The sequence below is a fragment of the Protopterus annectens genome, chromosome 2.part1 (genome assembly GCF_019279795.1).
Source record: "Protopterus annectens isolate FY-2018-M chromosome 2.part1, PAN1.0, whole genome shotgun sequence".
Lineage (NCBI taxonomy): Eukaryota > Metazoa > Chordata > Ceratodontiformes > Protopteridae > Protopterus > Protopterus annectens.
This window is the reverse complement of record NC_056729.1, coordinates 1,529,313,335-1,529,333,855: the sequence shown is the minus strand read 5'-3', so window position 1 is coordinate 1,529,333,855 and position 20,521 is coordinate 1,529,313,335.

The following is a 20,521-nucleotide window of genomic DNA, read 5'->3' as shown; positions in this document are numbered from 1 at the left end:
CATAGAGTAGGGTGGAGATTAGCTGGGAATTGGCTATGGAGATTCTAGTTGCCTTGGTTAGGAATTGGCGGCTTCGATATAATGCACCAAGTTTCTTGTGAACTTTTTTTATTGTGAGAGATAAGTGGGTGTCAAATCTAAGTTTGTTGTCTATTTCCACACCGAGTAATTTTGTGTGTTCTGATGGGAAGATGATGGTATTGTCTTTGGCAATAATGTTGAAGTGGGGGGGTGTTTTGGGTGATTTTGGAAGGTTGAAATAGGAGAAGTTTTGTCTTACTTGGGTTGAGTAGGAGCTGAGCATTGGATAGCCAGCTTTCTATAGAAGAGAAGTCACCAGAGCCATAGATGAGGGTAAGGTGGTGCACACAGCCTATCTTGACCTCGCCAAGGCTTTTGACACCATTCCCCACTCTGGTATTATAGATAAACTCACTGGACTAGGCATAAATCCATATGTCACAAGATGGGTGGCCAGCTGGCTCACTGACAGTACCAACACAGTGAAAGTAGCTGACTCCAAATCCTACTTCAGACCAGTGACAAGCGGAGTACCACAGGGTTCGGCCCTGGGTCCTCTCCTGTTCGGTATCTACTTCTATGAAGTCCAGGCTAATACAGCTGGTCTTTGGCTAATGAAATTCAGAAATGACTGCAAACTAGGAGCCATAATAGATTCACCTAAGGATGTGGATATTCTACAAAAAAGCCACACTGAGACTGATGCTTGGTGTCAAAGTCAGGGCCTAAGCTCAATGACAAGAAGTGCATTGTCATCCCCTTTGGGAAAAACACCGTACCCATGAACTACCACATAGGTGGTAGCCTACTAAACACTGAAAGTGTGATAAGAGACCTTGGGACCAGGTGGATAGTAGTCTCTCCTTTGGTAATCATGTCACCACAGTAGTCAGGAAATCCTTCTATATGACACACCTCATCACAAAGGGGTTCTCCTCCAGGAAAAGAGAGGTCATTGTTCCTTTCTACTCATTCCTCATCAGACCCATTATAGAGTACAATGCCCTGTTTGGCATGTACCTCGCAAGACATCTGCAACAATTAGAAAGGCCACAGAAATACCTCACTAGGAGGATTACTGGCCTCAAACAGATGCCATATGCAGACCGTCTCAAAAAACTCCAGCTCTACTCCCTTGCATATCGCCTACTCAGAGGCGACCTCTACCTAACATACAAAGCCATGTCTAACCCAGATCTGATGGACATGCTACACTTAAAGAAATCCCAGTCTCTCTGAGCCACACGCTCTAGGGACCTAAACCTTGTCACCACAATAAACAGAACATGCTGGAGGGATAGATTCCTGTCCCAGAGACTTCCCATGCTCTGGAACAAACTACCCATTCATGTCAAGCAGAGCTCCTCATTAGCCCTCTTTAAGAGAAATCTTGACAATTGGATGGGAAACAGGAAATTCACCCCGGGGATCACTTCTGTGGTACTGCTCGACAGGGGCACAGAAAAATAATTTTCATGGGTGGTGAAAGCCAGGGAACCTCGTTTGGCTAGGCTTATATAGGCTCTAGGGCTGATAGCCTAGTACATACCTATGAACCTATAAAGTTATGCACAAAAAAGAGCTAAGGAGATATGTTGGTAGAGAGCAAAAAGCTAAAGGTAGGTACAACTCACTTCAGACAACCATTAAACAGTGGGTTGGTATGTGCTAGGGTTGGTGGAAAATTGATGATGGATCTATATTGGGTGATTCTACAAGATTTGTTAAATGATGTTTTTTTTGGAGGAATGGATTCATAGAACTTGTATACTAAAATTGAGATGCTGTGATTGCTTTGGTGTAGTTTAATAAAAGGACTCTGGAGAACTAGTGATTATTATGTGAGAGGTGGATCGTAAGTCATTTGTCAGACCTGACTACTATACTCGTCCGGTTTGCACATTCATGACCAACTCCCTGTCCTGTAGCTATGCTTTCAGTCTTTGAACTTAAGTTTAACTTATGAACTTTAAAATTAGTATACTCACCCAGTAAACAAATGTAAACTAACTAAATAAATAAAATAATAAATACTATATCTGGTAAAAGAATCTTCCTGGCACTGTAACAGCTGTGACCACCTTTTGGATACCTCAGATTATTAATACTCCCTTGCAAATCAGACTGTTCTGTACATTGCCTTCATTGCCATATTCTGCCATGCTGTTCAATGGAAACACTATTTAGCACTCCACATCTCTGTCATTTTTAATCTCTTCTTATCAGATACTGTCATAACCCACTGACTGTCACTTTTGAAATCCAAATTTGGTGAGATGGCTTTTGAAAGCTGTTGTGAATTTGTGTAGGGCTTTGATTTTTCTTGAAGGAATGATCTCCCAGGATTCTGATGATTCATAGGTTTATAGGTGAATACTAGGCTAACTGAATTTGAGGTCAGAATCAAACCCTATACTTTGTGCCTATAAGACAAAGACTTTAACCATTAAGCCAAATCCACCCTCATTATAAAATGTAGTGGCTGTGGTCACTGTGCTGCCAGTTTGACTCAGATGGTAAAGATATGAGAAGCTAACAAGCTTCCCCCTGTATTCCTGGCTATTCACTTGTAAATTGTGTCTCTAAGCAAGTCACTTAATCAGACATTGCTCCCTAAGACATGCATAACGACTCACTGGGTAAGGTCTCAACCTGACAGCTCTAAGGTTAATTCCTCTCTGATTTCCTCTGGCCATTATCTCTGTGGAGTTTTGATGTTCTCATATATGCGTGTGTATTTTGTACAGGTAGTCTAGTTTCCTCCCACATCCCAAAAACATGCTGGGCATATATTTTTCATTTTTCCTCTGTCCTTGTAGAGTAATTTCTGAAAAGGATCTATGAAAACTAGTTCACTTACCTGGTTAATAAATAAATAAATGAATGAATGAATAAAAATAAAAAAAAATCCTGAATGTCACTAGGCTATGTTTCTCTTCCCCACTCTCAGTAGCTTGCTGAGATTTTATAGTGGTTAGAACTCTGTGTTGTGGCTACAGAAACCTTGGTTTGAATCCATGTCACAGCAATACGTAAGAAGTGGTGGGTTTGCCTTCCTGGCAGATGATTAAGGCTATGAGTTGTTAATGTGCAGTTTCTTATAACCCAGTTTTTGATTCCCTCAGATTCACCTACTGCACAACTCTTACGCGAGTCACCTAGCCAGACACTGCTCCAGCTGCTCAAGTGTCTCCTTCAACTCACACCTAGTAACTATGTACAAACTTTGGCTAAACTGCTACGTATACCATTGCTGGTCACCAAAAGAGCTGCTCTTAATATGCCAGTTGTTTTCTGTATTGCATCAGCAGACTTTATTGCCTCCTCATGTATGCACTATATTGCTGTAGCAGCACTAAATCAGACCAACATTTTTGTAAGTCTGTTGTCTCAGGCTTTTTCTATTTTGCACCACATGGTTTATTGCAGTATCAAATGAGTAAAATTTTTCTCCAGAGAAATTTTTCTGGAAAAGCACAACAGAGTAAATTGAATGACGCTATGCAGAGTCTGATAGCAAAATCCAGGTTGTTTGAGTCTTGGACCCACTGCAAGCATAACAGGCATTGCAAAATTCTCATGTGCTGCCTGCTATGAGGGGACATGTGAATGCTGTTGCCATGTGTTTCAAAAATGAAAGAACATGATGGGTTTAGTCACACAGATAGTGAAAAAGAGACAGTAAATATGAGAGTGAGATACAGAAGTTACACAGTCAGTGAGATGTCTGACTCCAGATTTAGAGGGAAATTGCCCTCTGGTCTTTTAAGTCTAGTAGTATCTAACCCCATTATGTCTCTAAGCTTTTCCTGGTTTATGGTAATGTCCATTTGATCAGACATCCAATGACAAAAATTCTTTGCCAGTACAAATTCATTTCAGCAAGCAACACTTAGAAGTCACTTATTCTAATACTGAAAGATTTCAGATGGGCTACAACCATTGCTGTACTCTGTATTTGTACACCACTGTGAATACCCTTGGCAATGGTTAAAAGCCAAATGGAAAACTTTTAAATTTTTTCAGCCCACCCTTCCCTCATTGTTACCAGCCTGGCCGTTCATGACCTGTCCACGCTGGGTCTACCAGCTCCTCCATGCCCCCCAGTACTCTTCCGGTAATCTGCTATTACCAGTCATGGATTGCACACTATGGGTCTCAGCACATCCAAGCTTCCATCCAGGGGAGGGACTTATTGGCCTACCCTATTTCCTCCCTCCTCTTTGTGGCAGCTTGGTACAGCCCAGGAGGTTGTGCAGTGTGGGGAACCATGGAGTACCACCTTGAGAGGCATGGAGTACCGACTTGCCTCTGCAGTAGGTCAGCCAAGCCCCACTTGCCCACTGGCCTCCACCAGGGATTGTCATCTAGAGATGCCCATGTACCACCCTGTCCTCAGGATGGGCACGCCCATCTCTCCCTGCAACTCCATCAGTTGTTGTAAAAATTAATCAAACCCGAGTCACCTGAGAAGTAGTCAGGGCTTTATCCATCTATGCCACCTGAACAGTTAAGACTTTGAAACCTGAAGTAACGTCCTCCACAGCAGAATGGAAAAACAGTACACCTGTTTGAGGATACTCACCATAATAAAACATGTTTGAGGGAAAAAAAAATCACTGTAACAGCAAATGACAACACACAGGCTTATAACTGCAGCCAAGACATGAACAGTTTTCCATAACAGTCAATGTATCCCCTCCCCCAGACAATGCAGGTCCCACTCTGAAACTTGCCTCATTCTGGGTCATCTAATGTCTTTCCAAACATAAGGTTCGTGGGAACCATTTTTAACTCTAGTCAATCAGATATGTACTCTGGGCAGATGATGCTTTGTTTCCTCTATGGCTTGGGATAGTATGGCAGTAAGAATTGGATGCAGATAACATATAGCAGTGCACATCAGGCAGTAAGTAACCAGTAATACGCCCATCAAGACAGTACAGAGTATAGGCTTGTGAAGCAACATGACAATTATATAACATAGTCCTCTAAATTAAAAACTAAAAATAATGATTAAATGAAGTCATAAAACAACAACTGTATTAATCAGTGATACCTAATTTATGAGGCTGCATAAACAAAAAAAAAATCTTAGACTTTGTTTCAATACTATAGCTGAGGCAAGACAAAGAAATTTGATTAGCTGGTTCTGTCATGAAAAGGCAAGGTCAATAAAGTATTTTGCTGTGTATTAAATCTTGATTTTTTTATCCAATAATGAGATTGTAAGAACTGTGACTTCACAAAGTCAGAAATGAGGAACATCTGCAAAGCACTCATGAATGTGAGGCTATTGCTTTTGTTATATGATACCTGGGAGGTGACTGTTGTAAAGATACATATGTTCGCTATGGCAACTGTATATGGGTGCACACCTCTGGCAAGTCCTTTTCAGAAGGAGTGTGAGAGGGAGTCACAGAAACTTTCTCATCAGTTTCAGATAAAGAAACTCTTAGCAGAACAGCTGCCAGAACATTCACCGCGGCTTAGCCATTCACAGTAACACAATAGATGAACTGGAGGAGCTCTATTGTCTGCTGGGAAAGTTCACCTGATCTTGAATTTGTTCATGTAATCCTTGGTTGAATAACAATTCTTAATTGATGTCTGAATGTCCCACATTACATACATTCAAAAAGGCATCAACTTACAGAGAATGAGAACTGACATTCCAAAGTTTTAAAGGTGAATGGAAATCAATAAAAATTATACATTCTAAAAACCATTCTAAAAGATGTGTCCTCACGTCAACAAAAGAAACACGTGCACTCACACACACACACACACACACAAACACACACACACACACACACATACACACACACACACACACACACACACACACACACACACACACACACACACACACACACACACACATACCCATAAAAACTAAATACCTACAACGTCAAATTAAATTTTCTTTCAAATATCAATTTGTATTAGTTTGTTTCAAAAGCATATCACAGATAAATATACAGGAGTCACCTGATAGCCAAATAAGCAGTATTTTTCATTTTAAGTAACTTTGGAAAGAAAATACTGTACATTTTTTCTCCATTTTCTGTGACATTTTTGCTTTGCACAGTGATGAACTAACAGAAGATTGATTGATTGATTAATTTTGGTAACATGAAAAGCTCTCCATGTTAAAAGAAGGATGAGGTAATTGAGAGGCTTTTCTTGAAACTGGAGAGTTTGACCTGTGATTACTGCTTAATGCACAAGACACCTCTGGTATAAATGATAGAATTAGTACAAGCCCCTTACTTGTCAGGAAGAAGACACAAATTTAATGTTTACAGGAGTTTTGTTTGTCTTTTAAATGTGTGTGTGTGTGTATTTAAAGATTTTTAACATCACTAGTGAATGTTTACATTATATTATAACTTCAGTAACTTCTTAGGCATCACAATTTTTATGCATTACAAACTGCTTGATGTCATATGACTTGTGCCTGGTTGTGTGATGTGTTTTATCTTTAAAAGGTCACCTAATTTGCCTGTGTATTCATTCTGATGAAATTTCTGTATACACTTTTGGAATGAAAGTACCTCACCAAGAGGATCAAAGGGCTCAAACAGATGCCATATGCTGCCCGGTTAAAGAAACTCCAGCTGTACTCAGTGGCATACCGCCTGCTCAGAGGCGATCTGTGCCTGACGTATAAAGCCATGTCCAACCCGGAATTAATGGACATGCTGCACCTCAGAAAATCCAAATCCCATCGAGCTACGCGCTCGAGAGACTTGAACCTCAGCACTGAAATAAATAGGACATGCTGGAGGGACAGATTCATAACCCAGAGGCTCCCTTCACTCTGGAATAAAATCCCAGTCCAGGTTAGGCAGAGTCTCTCATTGACTCTCTTCAAGAGGAATCTTGATGAGTGGATGGGAGATCGTAGGTTTACCCCGGGTATCACTCCTGTGTCACTGTTAGACAGAGGCACAGTATACTAACCTCGAAAAAGGGCATAGCAAAATTAATTTAAAATGGGTGGCGAAAGCCAAACACACTCTGGCTAGGCTTATAAATGCCCTAGGGCAGATAGCCTAGTATGAACGTATGAACCTATGAACATATAAATATTTATTAAATTCTGCTTGGCTTATTTGCTTTACTAGCATGTTTTTGTTTTTTGGTTTGTTATGTTGTAGGATAGTGCAGAATGACTTTGTTTCTTGCATGTTTTGCTTGTTTCAATAAAGTAGATCCAATGTATGATTTTTGCCACCACATCCCTGATTTCTAATTATACAACGACCCCCATTAATATTCCAAAACGTGCACACTGATTGGTCAGTGTACACATTGTAAATCAGAGTTATACCAATGGCAAAAGGTCCAGTCGCCTGGACTTTTTCCATTAGTATAAGTCTTTTTTTACAGCAACGGAGAACGCAAGATCTCCGTTGCTTTTTACACACTGTTTCACTATGTTAAACTCCTTTAACATAGCGAGACAGTTTGTAAAAAGCAACGGAGATCTTGCTTTCCCCGTTGCTTCGGCCCACAGCTCTGATGTACTGCGTAAGCATGCATGCATTCCTATTGTTCTATATATGTCTTCTTTTATTGCTAGGTCTAAAATAAGCACTCTCCCAGAAATTACTACAATAAAAGCTGTCTCACCCAAAGATTCTAGGTGTCATGGAATAAATGGTTTTATGAGTAACCATAAGACCTACTTTCAATTTATTTTGCCTTGAAGAATTTCTAAGGTTGCAGTCAAAAAGGGACAGCTTGACCGGCAATGTTTTTCAGAAGAGCAGCCAGTAGTATTTATTTATTTATTTATTTATTGACATTTGTTAACCAGGTTAATCCAACTGAACCAGCGGCCATTTTCAGTGGAGACCCAAGGAGAAAAGCTCCAGAAATAAAAGTAATTATGATATTTACAAAATATTAAAGTAGGGTCACAGAAATATAGTACAAGTCAAATATCTGAGCACAGCAGTACAATGCATAGGTAAAATAACAGTTAACAAGTACAATTTCCAAAATCTGAGAACAGTATATAGCATAGACCAAATAACAATTAAAAGGTTTAGAGAATATTACCCTGAGTACACTATGAATACAGTTTGCTAGAGCGAGTACAAGGAGGACAAAGAGTTGACGGGGAAAGGTAGATACGATGAGAAGAGAGGAAACTAGTCTAAGTGGGGGTTTGACAAGGGCATGACCAGGTCTTCAGCAGAAAAAGTTTAAGTTCTTTCTTAAACAGGTATTTATGCTGAATCATCTTATGTTGAGAGGGAGTGAGTTCCAAACATGGGCGACAGAGTTTTTGTTGGGTTTGTATAACTGAAGGAGGCGTTTACTGGCAGTACGGAGGTGACAAGGTGGGTTATAGAAGGAGACTAAATTGGAGATGGAGGGACAGGATGAGGGTTCATATAAGATAGAGGGTACACTGTAGAAGTGTAGAGAGGTTGGTAGCAGAGTGAAATTTATTAGTGAATATATTAAACAGGAGGGGGCCCAGAATTGATCCTTGGAGAACTCCAGTATTAACAGGGAGGAATGGAGAGAGGATAGTTTGCTGGCAGACAGATTGCTGCCTGCTGGAGAGATAGCTAGAGAACCAGTTGATCGTAGAGGTCAAGAGATGTAGGTCTGAGAGTTTAGTTAGAAGTTTAGAATGAGAGACAGTATCAAAGGCCTTTGAAAAATCAAGGAAAAGACAGGAGAAGAGGAGGTTATTGTCACGGGCTTCAGCTATTATTTGGGTAAATGACAGTAATGCATTAGAAGTGCTATGGTGGTTCCTAAAGCCGTGTTGGGTAGGAGTGAGGAGACCATTATCGAGAAGGTGTTTGAGTAGCTGAACATGGATACACTTTTCCAAGATGTTGGATAGTGAGAGACAAGATAACAATTGGTCTAATGTTATTAGGATCTGTAGAGTTGCCGCCTTTGTGAAGAGGACTGGTATAAAAGGATTTCCAAATGTCAGGGACCAGGGCTTCTGAGATGGAATGATTAATAAGAACAGAGACAGGGTAGGCAATGGATTGTGCAGCTATTTTTAGGAAATGAGGGGGTAGTTGGTCTGATGAGGGTGAGCAGGGTTTAAGTTTGTTAAGGAGAGATTTAATTGTAGTAACTGGGACTGGTTGGAACGAAAAAGCATTGGGGGAGTTTTGTTATGGGATAGTGGAGGCGTTGAGTGAGACTTACTGTTTTGTATATTGTGTGAGGTTTTGAATAGTTTCTATGAAACAGTTGTTAAAGAGGGAGGCAGTTTCAGAAGCAGTGTTGTTAGGAAAGGGGTTGGGAGTAGTAGGGTTACCTGGGTGGAGTAGGTTGTTGATGGCAGTCCAGAATTTTTGTGGATTTCTGTGTGGGCTACTTTGGTTAGAGGAAAAAAAAGCTCTCTTGTCTGTTGACAGTTTTTTTAGCCAGGTTTCTGAACTCTCTGTATGTCTGCAGTAAAAGAGGGGACTTGTTTTTAACCCAGGCTTTCCAGGAAGAAACTCTTTTGTGCATGATTGAGTGGGTTTGTTTTATTAGCCAGGGGGCATAGATGGATTTGATTCTGATTTTTCTGGACGGAGCAAGAGAATCAAGTGTGTCAAGGAAAATCTTATTGAAGGAATTTACTACCTCATTGAGAGGGAGGTGATAGAGGAAGGACCAATTAATGCCAGATAGTTTGGAGTTAAAAGTATCTGGGTCAAAGGAGTTTATATTAGATGCTCGAAGTTACTGAACTTCGAATATGATATTATCGACACCATATCGTCGAAGTCCAGTAACATCAAACACCTAATAAAAACATCAGAAAAAGTAAAAAAAAAGACCTACTTGCTTTAAGGAGGGGGGCAAGCCCCCCTGCACCCCCCACGTGGGGGGCTGCGCCCCACACCTCCCCGCTATTTAAATATTCCAACTCCGAGACCACACTGCATTGAAGTAAATGGAAATTTCTCTTTACGGAGATTTCCATTTACCTCTTTGATGTTCTGCGGTTTCACTGTTTATGTGTCGACAATATCAGATTCGACATTGTGAACATTCGCGTGGGTTCCGGTATACCCTGCAAGTAGGATCTTTAGGTGAGTGTTAGGTGAATCTGTGTATGAAGTTTGGAGAGTGTTCCCTCAATGAGTTGAGAAGTATACCAGGATTATGATAGACTGGAGGAACTGAAGTAAGGATCTAGTCAAGGATGGGTCCAGGTGAGGAGTTTTTGTTTATTCTAGTAGGGGTGGAGATGTGTTGGTGAAAACCATGAAGGATAAGACAATGGGTAGGGGATGAGGGGGACAGTTTAGTCCAGTCTATATTAGTGTCTCCAAGTGCGATAGTTTCATAAGGGATATGATGAGTAATCCAGGACAGGAAGTTCTCTAGGATGGGAATATTATTGCCGGGGGAATGTATAGCGAATGTATATAGAGAGTATGGCAAATTTTTTGTGAGGGTTGAGGTAACAATTTGCGATGTGTATTTCAGCAGGTGAGAAGCAGGGAACAGAGATGGAGAGAGGGGACAGGTTAAGTAGCTCAGAGTAAAGGATAGCATCCCCTCCTCCCCATTTATTGGTTCTATCTGAGCAAAAGATGTTATAACCTGGAGGTAGGATTTATGTGTTAAGCATGTGAGGTTTCAGCCAAGTTTCTGATAGGGCAAGAATGTGAGGAGATGTGTTAGATATCCAGGAGTGCAGGTCTGTTACTTTATTGACAATACTTTGAATATTTAGAGAGAAGATCCTTAGAGATTTAGAAGGGGAATTACTGGTAGGAAAGGGTAAGTGGGGTGGAGGGATATGAGTAGTGATATTTTGCAAGGAAGATGTGGGAGGCCCTGGGTTAGGGTGGATGTCTCCATCCAAAAGAAGATTGTCAAAGAAAATGAGAAGAGAAGAGAGTAAGTTCAGGGTAGTAGGAAATCTAGGTTTCTGACCAGAGGAGAGAGATGAGTTAGAACAAGCAGGAACTTTGAAGAGGTCAGATGGTGAACTAGGGAAGAGAGATGGTGAGATTAATTGTGGCTAACAGATAGTATCAGTGTTAGGAGTACAGAGGAGAGTAGGTGAATGGGAGTGATAGTAGAGTGGTGAATGGTAAGTGGTTGTTAGCGAGAGTAAGAAGAGAAAGGTGGTGAAGAGATAGAGTGACAACATAACTAGAGAGTAGGTAGGGAGAGGGAAGAGTGGCAGATGAGTCAAGAATGCAGTGACTAAGCAGAGAAAGCAGAAAGGGTATGACTAGAAATGAAAAGGAGTTAGTGAGGAGGGGAAGGGGGAGTAGTGAGAATGTAAGGGAGGAGAGATAGGTGGGAGTGGTTATAGGAGTGAAGCAGGTATTAGATTAATTAGAGAGGGTGATTGGTTGGATAGGAGGAAAAACATTGTTAATTTTTATGGACGTTCTAACTTAAACTTTTCTAATATTCTTTTTGCTTTCCTGCATACTCATCATCAGCTCTCCTCCAGTGGGTCTTGAACCCATTCATTCCTCAAGTACTCCCCAGGGTGGAAGCTAAATGAAGAGAGACTTCATACAGGCAGACAGAGAGATTGCTTGTGCCCTGTCCTGCCCTGGACCACAACTTCTGCATGGCCACAGGAATAGGGAACATCCTCATCCAGGAAACCTGAATATATGCCTTCAATCCTGTCTCCCAGATGAGGGCTTCACACATTTAAAGGAGGACCTTAACTGTCACCAGACTGGAGATCTACCTAGCACAACCATCTCTTTGACATGCAACACTCTCTTTAGTGGGCCTCAGGGGTGTTTCTGTATGATCTAACCTCACTCCCCTGATGGCAGATGTGTGTGCCCATGTCATAGGGGGTTCTACAATGCCTCCCTGCTATGCATGCGCTCTTCTGCACAGGCACAGTGGAGGCTGCCATCACTGGCTTGGTGCAGCCAATTACATGCCCCATTTCGAGTGCTGTATAACATATTCCTGCCAATGATAGCTTTTGTCACTGCAGTGATTAGACAATTCCATACTCTCAGGATGGGCAAACCAGCATTAGTCATTTATTAGCACCTTTCCCTGCCTGAGTCTTCTACGAACCAAAATACTACTTCATCTCAGTTCACATGGGTCGTAGTCGGGGTTTTATCACTCTAGGGGTGGGAGGCTGGCATAATGGTTATGGTGTTTGCCTTGCAAGCACAAGATGCAGGGTTTAATTCTCACATGGGATAATTGGCTAGGCTTAAAAAATGGCCTATAGGGGCAATTAGCCTAGTACTAATCTATGAACCTATGCCGCAGAGCCAGACCAGATTCTAACATGAATGCCTAAGAGTCATTTCTACAAAAAAATGGATTTGTCCAAGACATTGCTGCTAGCTACAAGGTAGCATTGCTGCTCAGTAGTTAACATGCCTGCATTAGAGGTCTGGGTTGAATTCTTAAATTACTTTCAGTGTAACGTGTGCATATTTTCCCGTTGTGTGATTTTTTTCAGGTTCTTCAGTTTTCTCCCTTCTCCCCAAAGCATGCTGGTTGACTGGCCACTCTAAACTGTCCATATAGTCTGCACTTTCCCTCTTTTTACTATGGTCTGCAGCAGTGTTTCATGGAAAAGTAACATTTGTGTGTCTTGACTCACATTGCATTATTCTACTGGTATATGGAAGATAGCTTGCATTGCAGCTGTAGTATACATGCTGTGTGATGTTTATCTCAGTTGTTTGCTGTGTTTATTTACCAAAGTCTGCAATAAATTGTGGCAGGGTTTCAAGAAAAGGTGTCCTTCTATTGCTTGAAACACTGTTTCTTGTTTTTTATTGCTGAACATAGTTACTACTTGGATATGCACGCTCATTTTATACAAAGACCAGTAGCAGTATCCATGTGTTCTTCAAGGTTAGAGCACCACAGAGAAAGTGGTATCATATAGATAGAGTATTTTTTTAATTTTGTTATTGATTAATCTTTCCTCAAGGCATAGTAACCTCTCAGTGAGTATAACAGAGTAAAGAAAGGAGGAGGCCGCAGGAAAAAAAGTCTTCAGGTTTGCTGCATGCGCACTCTTAACCAGTAAATGGAACAGCTTCAATGGCTTCTGTTATAAGTATCTGTGTACTCATTCTGATAGTTTCAGGACACAACAGTCAGTTAGCCAAAGTCTGTAGTTTTGAGGGCATTATGACATTTTTGTTTTGTGCTCTTGTAAATCTGTGCTTCATTTTAATCTGTACCGTGTTCATTCTTATTATGTTTGTTTGTTTGTTTGTTTGTCTTTCGGCTTTTCCCGGTTAGGGATCACCACAGTGGAACTCCAGTACGCTAATGATTGGCAGTAGATTTTTACGAACACCAAGGTGCCAGCTCGATGTCCAACCTTCAACGAAGGCATGCCCATTTACTCATGTCTTTCGAATGCCATCTAACCGCGGGGAGGACATGCAGACTCCACACAGAAGGCACTCCCAGCACTTCAGCCGAGTATCAAACGGGAGAACCTCTTGCTGTGAGGCAACAGTAAATATGTTAATTTTTTTAATGAATGGCATAAACACTGCCTATATTTGCCTTCGATAGAGGACTCATTGAATGATACTGCTGTTTGCTTCCTGGCACTACAAGTCAGTTTATAGCTGAGTTTCTGATGCGTAACTGAGACGCTATTAAATATACAAGTCGGCATTATGACTGCATGGTATCAGCTGTGATAAAAGTTCAAGCACAACCCACAACTGTAACAGATGCACAGATTTGATTGACTATGGATTAAGAAATGTTAGGGACTATGTGGTCACTACTGTTCAGGAACTCTGACCCACTTTTAACATTTAGATTTGTACAAGTGGAATCTGGCTCCAACTTCTGTCATGATGTTCCAGCATGTAGCAGCATTTATGTTTTCCATATTAATATTGTTTAGTGTACAGTGGTATTTTACATTTCTATATGCATCTTTTGCAGATTTCATGCTAAATTCCTGGATACAGTATGACTAATTTTATACTTTGATATTGTGTATCGGAGATTTTGCATATGTACTGATTTTCAAAACAATGTTGTTTAGAGAAAGCTATTGTAATTATCATCTCTGATTCTGTCTTCTAGTCCCTCAGTGATAAGTGGGCAATAAAGCCTGACAAGATGGCAGTTATCAGTGAAATAACACCTGTCTAAGGATGTTGTGAGGCCAGATGCAACAGTTGTAGGGCATTACCACCCCTAAAAGAGCTTTAATTCCCTGATAACTCCTATGCTGGTGGGCATTATTGCACTCAAATAATGGTCTCCTGTTAAGTTTCGTATTTTTTTTCATTATGAGATACTTTTTATATTTTTCATGTAAACTGTTCCTCTACCTAATGTTTCAAAGTTGATGTAGCATAAATTGTTACTGAAAGTATTTTACATCCAAATTATAAGTTGTGTAAACATTTAATGTACACACACACACACACACACACACACACACACACACACACACACACACACACACACACACACACACACACGTTCAACAACTACAGTTACTTTCTTGATTGATTACACTTCATAAACAAATAAATGAAAAAAATCATGCAGTTTAAAGACATTACAACCTTTCCCACCCATACCTTTCATCTGTCCCTAATTCTTCTCTGTCCCTTAAAAAAACGTATTATTGTCAGTCAGTGAAACAAGATATTATAATTTCAAACTTCAGATTCAGAAAATGGCATGGTGATGGAAAACCTCTTGCTCTTTTATTAAATATGAATTGAGGATGTCCTTCTAGTCTCATGTTGCAGTATTCATAACTGCAGGGAGGTTGCTGCCCACAGCACTGGACATCTGGCCAGTATACCAAAGTCTTAGGATCAGGGATACATGCAGCATCTGATGTCAGAGCCATAAACCGATGTTGGCTATAAATGTGACATCTGCATGTACCCACTTCAGGACTTTTCTGCTGCTGTGATCTTCGGACCTCCAATCGCCAGCTTGGGGAAGCAGTTCGCTTGTGTGTCTTGGCACCCGCTACAGATAACTGCCCTTTTGTTTTTTTATTGTTATCTATTATTTAGCTTTTCAGACATACATGTCAACTAGAAAGGGGAAGTGTGCTTGTGGGAGACAAATTCCTCAGAAGGACACACATGACAAGTGCATATTTTGTTTAGGGGAGGCCCACGACCATACATCTTGGGAAATATGTAAGTCGTTTGTGCCTACAACTCTCTGCAGCCATCTGGCTGCACTCAAACTATATCTCGAGCATCAGAGACTCCGAAGACTGATGTTAGGTATGGAGGGCAGGGTAGGTACTTCCGACGAGCTGCCTTAGAAGAAGGCAAAAAAACTTAGGCACAATGCCCATGCTGCACCTCAGGAATCCGATGAGACTCTTGAGACAGATGTCTATTTCACAGCCTGAATCAGGAACTGCGATGGAAGCTGGTTCAACGGAAACACTGAGTACGTCTGCCGAGGTAAATCAGCCATCAGCTCCTGATGGTGAGAGGGAACCATGGCTCGTGGTGTCAGAGGGGCCTACTCCTGCTCTGCCATCCTCTCAGATGTGGGTCTCTAAATCAACCCTTTCTTCTACTCCTCTAAAGAGGAAACAGAAATTAAGACATGCTGAACAGCAACCTGCACCTGAGTGGTAAGTTTTCTCACAAAGTCTCTTCAAGGCATTCCAAGCCCTCCAGTCACAGGTCTCTCAATCTGCTGCAACTACTGTGCAGGCCTTAGAAGAATCAGAGGAAGAATACTCCTCCTGTAAAGAATCCCTGTCTTACTGTTCTCAAATTGAATCCTCCAAGGACTTTATCACCCCTGAGGAAGAGGATGTTATCAGCTCTGAGTCTCCAGGGGAAAAAATTTATTTTGGGGATACTGTCTCTCTCATGAGAGAACACTTTAAATGGCAGGCCTCAGATGTTTCAGAAACAAAAATGAGGTACTTTGAATTATTACAAATGGATCAGCCCTCCCCATCTGCTGTACCTCCTTTGCTTCTGCCTTTCAAGATGCCTTTATGGCTGCTTCACAGGCCCCTGATTCACAACCCCCTGCTTCAAAATGCCCAGACAGGTTCTATAAAGTTCCTCAGGACATTCAGTACCTGTACAAGAACCCCCCTGCAGACCCAGCAGTCATAGCAGTGTCTACTGACAAATCTTCCAGACAGCTCCCCTCATCCTCTCTATTCCCTACTGACAAAGACAGTAAGTTCATGGATAGGCTAGGCAAGAAAGTCTATACCTCTTCTACTCTTACCATTAGAGCCCTATTATCAAACCCACATGGCCAGGTTTGTTTTGGACACCCTCTCTAAGCCATCAGCTCTCTTATCTGAAGTACCAGACTCACCTGCTAAGACCCAGCTTCATACCCTACTTGCCACTGTCTCACAGGTGACTAGGCACTCTATTAAGTGCAGTTATGATGCTGTGGAAGCCTCTTCAAAATCTGCAACTTCAGGCACTGTCCTGAGGAAATACTCCTGGGTGAGGCTCCAACCCCTTCCTATGGATTAACAGGGCAAGTTGTTAGATGCTCCATTAGATACTAAGGCCCTTTTCGGTGAAGCTTCTGCAGAACTCCTCAAATCCCTACAAGAAAAGGGAAAGGAGTTGCAAAATTTAAAACATTTACTGGTTTCACCTATTCCTAGATACCATAGGAATTATCCTCAAATGACAACCTTTGTTAGGAGACAGTCAGCCTATTCTGCTCCACCTCATGCTAAGGGATGGAGACAACCTAGGAAATATTCAACCCCTAAACCTCCTTCCTCATCCACTACCACTCCTTTACAGAGGCAGTCTGATCAGGGCAGACCCCCTCCACTGTGACTCAAAACCACTTCCTCCTTCCACCTCCCCTGTCCCTTCGCCTCATCTTCTCCTTACCCTCCTGGCAGAAGATCACCTAAGAGGACTGGGTCCTCTCTATAATTCAAAAAGGTTATTTTATGACTTGGTGGACACTACCCCCGTTCCAGGGGATACTCCAACCCCCTCAAAGTCAGCTTCATCTCTTCCCTTCTATTCTCAATCAATTACATGCTCAGGGCACTATAGAAAGGGTACCATCACAACAGATAAACAAGGGGTTTTACTCCAGGATGTTCCTGGTTTCAAGGAAAGATGTTCCTTGGAGACCAGTCCTGGATCTGTCTGTCCTCACCCTTTTCCTCAAGGTTCACACCTTCAAAATGTTCACCTTGCATCTGCTTTTGCCCCTCTTTCCAAGCATACCTCTTAACTGTACAGAGTTTTGCAGAATGTCCAGATTTTTGCCTCATATTTTTGGTGTGTTCCTCCTAAAATCTGTACCTTTCTGGCAAATAGCTGAGGATTGAAGTAGTTAAATCATGACAAATATTTGAGTTTAAGACTGCACATCCTTCAGAAAATTCATGGTAATGCAAAACCTATTATTCTATCAACTTTCTAAGTCTGTAAGAGAATATTTACAATCTGCCTTTATTTGTCTCCCATCATTTTAGGCGTTGTCCAGATGTTTTGCTGTAAGAGGTTGAGAGGCCTCTATGGTATCCCTGGATATGAAGGACACTTATCTTCACATCTCCATTCACCCCTGCTACAGGAAATTTCAACATATTTCAGTAGGTTCCTTGCATTTTCAGTTGTCTGCATTATCTTTTGGGCTCTCCACAGCCCCCAGGGTGTTCACAAAGTGTCTAGCTATACTGATTACCCACTACAGAATTCACGGTATTCAGATATACCCATACTTAGATGACCTGTTAATACTGCACCAGGAACGTCACACCATTTTCCATCACCTACACCAGGTGATCAAAATCCTAGCAGGCTTAGGGTTCACAGTGAACTAGGAAAAGTTCCACCTGATCCCTACAAAAGACCTAGTCTTCTTAGGGTGCAGGATCAGAACAGACAAGATGGTACCCTTCATCCCCTGCCAGAAGATAAAAGACATCACCCATTATTTAAAGAAACCCCTCTCTCTTCAATCACTAACAGCCAGAGAATTCCTGAGAGTGCTGGGCCATATGACATCCCTGATACCCGTGCTCCCTATGGCAAGGCTTCATATGAGAAAGTTTCAGTGGGTGCTAAAGACTTGTTGGAACCAACATTCTCATCCACTGGACACTACGCTTCCTCTCCTACCATGCCTGAAAAAAGAACTGGAATGGTGGATTGCAAACATCAGTCTCAATCAGGGCATGCCATTGCAGATGCCTCCACCCTTACAGTAAGTCTTTACAGGTGCCTCAAATGTGGGATGGGGGGCAGTTTTACTGCACAACCACAATCTAAGCAAAGTACAGGAAGAGTGGCTTCCACTCAGACAAAGGGACTATGTGACGCCTGCTCCCTGACCCAGTAATCAAGGAGCCTCAATTCTCACCTCTAACACCAGTGAAGGGTGTGCACATTGGGGGGATAATAAGTAAACACACAATAAAGTACAATTTCCCTTAAGGGCACACAGAGATCACAGTCAGTCTGGGGCTGGTTTCTCCCTTTCTCTCCAGATTCCCAATAAGACTCCCCACTGGTACAGCTATAGGGTTCAGATCCTAGCTGAGTAATCAAGCCAAAATCCCCAGTACTCTCTCTGTCCAATCAGTGCTTCGTGTCCCTGCCCAAGTAGCTGACACACACTACTGGCACAGGTTCTCCAGCTATGCCCCCTCCTGCCAGGCTATAAGGTAGTAATCACTGCCACCAACTACTTTTATTAGCTACTAATAAGGCCTTTCCCAAAAGGTGACCAATTTCACTGTGCAATATTACTGTTATCCAAATAGTATGTGTAACCCAGGGCTAAGGCTATTCTGGAGTGGCTTAGTACAGTATCACTAAATACATGCAAGTACTCTAGGTTCATAGGTTCATAGGTAAGTACTAGGCTATCTGCCCGAGGGCATCTATAAGCCTAGCCAGAATCTGTTGACTTTCACCACCCCCTTAGATTAGTTCCCTGTAGATCTTAAATTATCTCTACACAAAACAGCCACAGTTGAAAGGTTTAAAAATATTTAATAATAAATAATAAAAACACAAGACAATACCTAATAATTCAACACAATGACATTACAGAGTTCAGAAATCACAGAAAAATGCTTTAAAATAATACTGTAGAATAGTCTGACATAAATACAGAAAACAGCTAGACTAATCTGGCTATTTCTGTCTAGTTCTAACAGAAATAACTGTTTTAAATAAATATCTTACTTACAGAGCAAAGGCAGAGTGCTGGTGAGTTGATGTGTTCAGGTTCAGACAAAATCCAAAATGCTTTCTTTTCCTTCTGTCCTTAAATTGATAACATAGTACTGCTGAGTCATTTCTCATTACATCATTCTTAACAGTTCTGATTTAGTTTTCCAGGCTAACAGAAACTCAAAAGTTATATTTATTTTTGTAATTCTGCACCTGCAGGAAGCCACAGCAACAAAAGACATTTTACATGTAAAATCTAGTAATTAACTCTTGTCCTAAGACAATAGAAAGAATTCCTTAGTCTAGACATCCTATCTCTGAGCTTGAGATCAAACAGTCATACAATGCTTGACTTATCAGCTTTCTTCCAGCAGACTGCACTGTGGTTACATTTTTGAAGCTCAGTACAACATGTAGTTTAATAATAACATATAGTCCTCTTTGCATTTGTAAATCAAGCCTGTGGATTATGTTAATATTTACTAATGACAAAATTATCTACAAAATTATATCTAAGCTGGGTGGGCAGCCTTCACATACCCCCCCAGAGAACCCAAGTTAGTTTTTCAAGTGACCCTTGAGAAATATTGCTTGAGAGGGTTAGGTCTATCTGAGTATACCTTACCTCATTCTCTGTCTTGAGAGCCTGTCTGCATTGTCATTGCTAATCCCACTGCGGTGCTGCACTGGCATATTATATGTTTGCAACCCTAGGCTCCATCTTAGCAACTTGGCATTTTGCTGGCTGGCTCAGTATAACCATGTTAGGGTATTGTGATCTGTAACTACAGTGAATTTCTTTCCATACAGATAAGGCTGAAGTTTCTGCAGTACCCACACTATGGCTAGACGTTCCTTTTCTACATTTACATAGCATTCCTCCCTGGGTTGAAGCGTATGACTGAGATAAACCACTGGGTGCTCTTCTCCCTCTGAAGAAATCTAGCTAAGTACAGCCCCCACCCCCACGGTTTGAAGCATCCACCTGTACAACAAATTCTTTGCTGTAATCTGGACTGGCTAACACAGGGGGTCCTCCCAAACCTTCTTTAAGCTTCTGGAATGCTTGCTCACATGCTTTGGTCCACACTATCTTATCTGGCCTGTTTTTCCTTGTCAAGTCTGTAAGGTGAGCAGCTATGGTACTATAACTGGGGATGAACTTTCTGTAGTACCCTGCTGTCCCTAAAAATGCCATTACCTGCTTTTGATAACAGGTGCAGACCATGCCTGAATGGCTTCCACTTTGGCAGGTTCTGGCCTGATCTTACCAATCCCCACTCTATGTCCCAAGTAGGAGACCTCGGCCAGACCCACCTGACATTTGCTCTCCTTAAGGGTCAACC